Source organism: Nannospalax galili, unplaced genomic scaffold (genome assembly GCF_000622305.1).
Source record: "Nannospalax galili isolate Female #2095 unplaced genomic scaffold, S.galili_v1.0 scaffold610, whole genome shotgun sequence".
Taxonomy (NCBI): Eukaryota; Metazoa; Chordata; class Mammalia; order Rodentia; family Spalacidae; genus Nannospalax; species Nannospalax galili.
The window spans coordinates 1,121,740-1,127,614 of NW_008329141.1; the positions used below are offsets into that span (position 1 = coordinate 1,121,740).

Genomic DNA, 5,875 nt, shown 5'->3' on the forward strand with positions numbered 1-5,875 from the left:
CTATTAGCAGAGGGTCCCAGACAATCACGTACTTCCTCATGAGTGAAAAAGGAAGTCAGGAGAGTGATGTGATTGCTGACTGGAAAGGGTCCTGAGCATGGAATAGCGGCCTCTGAAAAACAGAAAAGACAGTAAAGGAACACCAAGGGGTTCGCTCTGGGGTGAACATGACCCTGGTAACCTTTCTTTTAATTTTTTCCAGCCTTAAAATATTGATTGTTGAAAAATGTTGAAAGATCTTAATTTCTTTCTTCGCTTATATGTTAAAAAGCTTTTAGCAAACCAATGTTCATGTATAACGTTTCAGTCTTAGCCAGTGAGACTCACACTGGATTTCTGACCTCCAGAGCTGCAGATAATAAATCTGTGTTGCTTTACATCACTAAGAATGCAGTGAATTGCTACATCAGAAATAAGAGATAACATATACTTGTATCTCTTCAAAAGAATGATATAACCTTGATATCAAATCATCATGAAAAAACATTTAAAAGTGAGTTTCATTCTTGAAAATAAGTCCAAACACTCTAAACAGAAACCTTGGTAGAACAATTTCAGCAAGTATTAAAAACAAGTCTCGTCTTCCTTTCTCTGAGAGAATGTCCCCAGGGTCGCTCCCACCATCTACTCCTAGCCTCCCCCAGCACAGGACACTAGTCTCAGGGTACAGCCTGATGTACTGGAGTCCCCAGTCTCCTGCAGCCTTCACCCCCAGGCACCACACAGGCCTCACCTCGCCATGGCAGCAGCACAGCACAGCACAGAATGTTGGCTCAATCCTTGGCACCAAAGCTGATGGCAAAACCATTCTGAAAGGTTTTCCCTTCATTTTCCAGGAGCAGGAGATGGCAGAGTCACTGCACACCAGGCCGAACCATAACTATTTTTTGACTTACACTGACAAAAATGACAGCTTTGCCAATTTGAGAATTTATCCACTTAGCTTGATGTTGCTGGACCGTCAAAGTCTGAACGGGGACACACAAGGCAAACAAGAAATTGGCAGCTCTTTGAACAAAATAAAAGAAAAAGTGAAAGAACTGAGTCAGGACAGTACTTGGCTGGTGAAGTGTTTACCAACCATAGTTCAAGAGGGCCGTTGAAAGATACTGGCTCACTGCTGCTGGGCACCATGGTTGAGCATGACATGGATGAAGTGGTATACGATGAGGATTCCTCTTGTCAGAGCATTAAATTCTACTCATGGAACTTGGGAACAGTACATACCCAGGCCATCATGGGTAGTGACAAAGAAGATCACACTGGCAAAGATGTACTGGTTCTGGGGGGTGGCGATGGATTCATATTCAGAGTCAATCTGAAATCGAAGATGGTCAGTATGGTGGAGACTGACAAATGGTGACTGATGGATGTAAGAAGTGCACGTGAAGAACGTGCATAATGTCTTAGACAATCTTATCAGAGACTGTGTTCCAGTACTGAAGAGGATGCACCAAAGAGGGGAGGGAATGATTATGTGATTAATGATTTGACAGCTTCTCCATTCTCTACATCTCCAGAAGGAGATTCCACATGGGAGTTTCTCAGACCAATTCTTGACCTCTCCAAGAGAATACTGAAATAGGAAAGGAAGTATTTCACATGGGGGAGGTGTCAATTTCATAGAAGCCCTGGTGCACTGTGAGCAGCTTGGGATGCCTGTATTGTCTCATGGAATTCTCAAAGGAGATTGCCTGTGTCTCTTCATACCTGGAATTGTGGGTGTTTGAAAGAAGGCTAAGCCTGGGAGATGAGCATCCCCTGATGACACCTATTGCGGGTCACCTTCCTGACCTCCAGATGCTGTATTAAACCAGGAGCAAATGAATATCAAAAGAGGCAATTGATTATGAAATCCTTCAAGTTTATTATTATTATTACTATTAATGTTTAAGAAGTAGACAGAAATTTATATTTTGATGATCTAGGGTGGCAATTTTTTGAAAGTGTTCTGAAAGACAACTAGCATACAAAGACCATGAAATGCACTGGCCCCCTAGAATGTGATTTTTATTTTTCATCTCTGTGTGGGGTTTTTAGGATTCAGTTTTATTTTGGCTTTAATAAACCTTCGATTTGGGCATCTGAAGGAATGAGCATCATTATTTTGTTCTGGAGAGAGACAGTCCCAATGGTGTTTCTTACCCACCCAAATTGACTTACATATTAAAATCTGTTGCTTATGAGAGAGTTAAAAAAGTGAATTATCTGTGCTTCAATTAAAACCATGAAAGAGTAAAAAACATAAACAAAAACAAAACAAAAAAAAGCCAAGTTGGGTTTATCCCAGGCATATGAGAACATTTTATCACTAGAAAAGTTATTAAAGTAATTCACCACCATAACAAATGGAAGAAAAGCTACATGATAATCTTAAGAGGTGAAAAAGCACATTCAATAACGTTAAAATACATTTGTGATTAAATATGGAAGAGCTCTTGGGTCATAATGAAACAATGAGCTCTTTCATTACAGGTAATTATAAAGCTAGAAAAAAATTTTAATTGCTTTTAGGTAAAAGGAAGGCATGGCTATTGTTTCTGGAGGGAGCCATGGAGTGTCCCATGACCAATGTCCAGGTTGTATTCAGAACAATGAAGTGGACAAGACACACAGTAGGAGTGTAGAGCTATTAAAAGTGAGAGTAAAGGCTGAGCACATACCATATAAGGCCAAGCTAACACCTGCTGTTTGGGGGTTCTTTTACAAGTTTAGGCAGAGGGAGGAGCCCATCCCCAGGGAAAGAATGGGTGAATCCTTGACCTGATTGGAGGACTCTTTCATAACTTTGGACAATCTATGCAGATTTGTGTGCATGCAGACTGTACATCCCATAATATTAAACATATGTGTCCTTACCTCCATCTACCCCTCCCCCACCCCCATCCCCTAACATACTTGATAATTTGTATAGAAATGGAAAATTTCTTGAAAGATAAAACTATTGAAATGGATCCAAGGAAAAATAGAAAATATGAATGTCTTATACCAGTTAGGATTAATTTATAATCAAAACCATAGTCTCATACATTCAAATTAAATTAATATTAATACTGAATCCACAATAGGCCCAGCTCACATTTCTGTTAAGGATTTTTGGGCTTTTGTTGTTGTTGTTTATTTATTTGTTTTGTGACAGATTTTCCCCATAGCCCCAGATGGCCTGGAGCTTCTATGTAGACCAGGCTGACCTCAGTCTCACAGAGATCTATCTGCCTCTGCCTCCCAAATGTTGGGTATCACTATGCCCAGATCCTGTTGAGTTTTTATAAAAAAATTAACAAAGAGATAATGATTTTTGCCTTTTATAACAAGCAATGTATTATTGCATTTATAATTTATAGTCTGTAATTTATATAATTTCATACTGTAACTTCCTTCATGAGGCCAGCATAACCTGATTCTTAAACTGGAAAAAAAAAATTAAAGTAAACACAGTATCCTTTATGAACAGTAAGGAAAATAGCCCTATGAGAATTATCAACAACTGTGCTGGAATGATGGCTCAGTTAAGAACACTGGCTGTTCTTGCGGAAGACTCAGATTCGAATTCCAGCACCCACATGACGGCTAACAACTGTCAGTCACTCCAGTTACAGGGAATTCGACACCCTCTTCTGTCTGTCTCAGGCACTGTATCATATGGGTACACTTACATACATGCAAGCAATACACTCATACACATAACATTTTTTTTAATTTTTAAAAAAGAAAAAAAATCATCAAATACAGTTCTGCAATGTGAGAAAAGGGTGATCCTATATGATTAAGTTGAGTTTATACTAGGAATTAATGCAAAAAATTGTCATTAAATTAATATAATTTATGTTTATAAAGGACATTAGAAAACTTAAACTCTCATTCTGATTTTAAAAAACCCTCAGAAAAGCCAGGATCAGAGAAGAATTTCATCATGTTAGTAGAAGACATTTACTGAGAATTATAGCAAACATTGTACTTATTAATGAAAGAGTGAATACATTTCTCTTGAGAGAGAGAATAAATAAACAGAATGGAACATAGGAAAGCAAACAGTAAAACTAGGTCATATTTGTAGACACTGTAACTGTGCATGTAGAAAACTCTAGACTTCATAAAAATTATCAGAGCTCATAAGCTAATTTAGAAAAGCTATGGTATATTTGTTAATTATTCATGTACAGCATTAGCTAAAAATTAATAATATAAAATAGTAAACTTTTTTTGCCATGGTTTCAGTAGGTCAAAGTTCATTAAGTTGTGGTAGTGGCACATGATTGTATTTCTAACACTTGGTAGGTTGAGACAGAAGGATCCTGAGTTTGAGGCCCGTCTAGACTCTATTGAGAGGCCCTATCTCAAAACAATGGGGTGTTTGGGCATGTAATCCAGGGATAAATTATTTACTTACTGGGTGAAAAGTCCTGGTTTTGATCCTAGTATCACATAAAGAAAGAGAAAAAGAAAGAAAGGAAGGAAGAAAAAGAGGGAGAGGGAAGATGGGAGGGAGGCAGGAGGAAGAAAGGAAGGAAAGAAGGAGGAAGGGAGGGAGGAAGGAAAAGAAAAGAAAGAGAAAGGGAGGGAGGACAGATGGAAGATGAGAGGGAGGAAAAAAGGGAGGAGATAGAGAATGGAAAGAGGAAAGAAGTTCCATATGCAGTTAAGTGCCTCTGACTCAGGCTGTGTCAGGAAGTCATAGCATGTCAGTTAAGGCTGCTGTCTCATCTGAAGGCTTGGTGGCATGGTTGCTGGGAGTATTCCATTCCTCATGAGCCATTAGGATGAGAAATCCAGTTCCTTCCTGATTATGTTTAGAAGCCTCATATGTAGCCTGGGCTATATGGTTTCTTGCCAAATCATCTTTTCCTATCTTCAACATGGCAGGTGCCTTCCATCAAAGCAAGCAAGAAAGAAAAAAACAAACTAGCTTTAGTAAGATTGAAGTCAGCTTTTTTGTAATCTAACCTACAAACATCTCATATCTTGCTATAGTCTGTTAGAGGAAAATCACTAATTAGGTCCAGTTCAGACAAAAGGGGAAGAAATTACTCAGGAATATGACTATCAAAAGAAAGGATAGTGGGAGACATAGAAGCTGCCTACTACATGATCACTTTAGGAAAACAATTATTTCTATGTGCTAGTAAAAGAAATAGGAAATGAAAAATTTAAAAGATACTGTTTGCAGTATCATCAGAAATTCAAATATAGAAAGTAGAGAAGAACAGATTTTATAAAATATGTGTAAGACATCTACAATGAAAACTAAAACCAATACAGAGATAACTGAAAGAAGATCCAGATGGATGGAGAAATGTATCTTGTTCACACATTGAAAAAAATGATATAAGCTTGCTATTGTTACAGTATCATTTAAAAAAAACTTTATTATTTTTATTTTATGTGTATGAGTGTATTGCCTGCATGTATGTAAGTACACCCATGTCATGCAGTGCCTGTGAAAGTCAGAAAAGGGTGTCAGATTCCCTGGAACTGGAGTTACAGATGGTTGTTAGCCACGGTGTGAGTACTGGGAATCAAACCCAGGTCCTCTGCAAGAGCAGCCAGTGCTCTTAACTGCTGACCCATCTCTCCAGTCCCCACAGTATCCTTTTTATACCAAATTGATCTATAGGTTTAATGCATTTCATCTAAGATGATCTATAGAGTCAACAGAATACCAGTCAAATCCCAGCAAGATTTTCATAGAGATTGTAAACAAACTCCTCCAAAATTCATATAGAAATGCAAAGGACCTACAATAGTCCAAAATATTCTGGAAAATAAGAACAAAAGTGGAAGACATAAACTATCTTATTTTAAAACTTAATACAAGTCCCAGTAATTGAGTTGTTGACCAGGGTAGTCCAAGAGACTCCCAAAATTACACAGGCTA

The 5,875-nt window shown here is 38.0% G+C and overlaps 1 pseudogene; it reads left to right on the forward strand.

Annotated features, from left to right (window-relative positions):
- Window positions 1-739: 739 nt before the first annotated feature.
- On the forward strand, window positions 740-1,812 carry LOC103734519 (annotated as a pseudogene).
- Window positions 1,813-5,875: the final 4,063 nt, after the last annotated feature.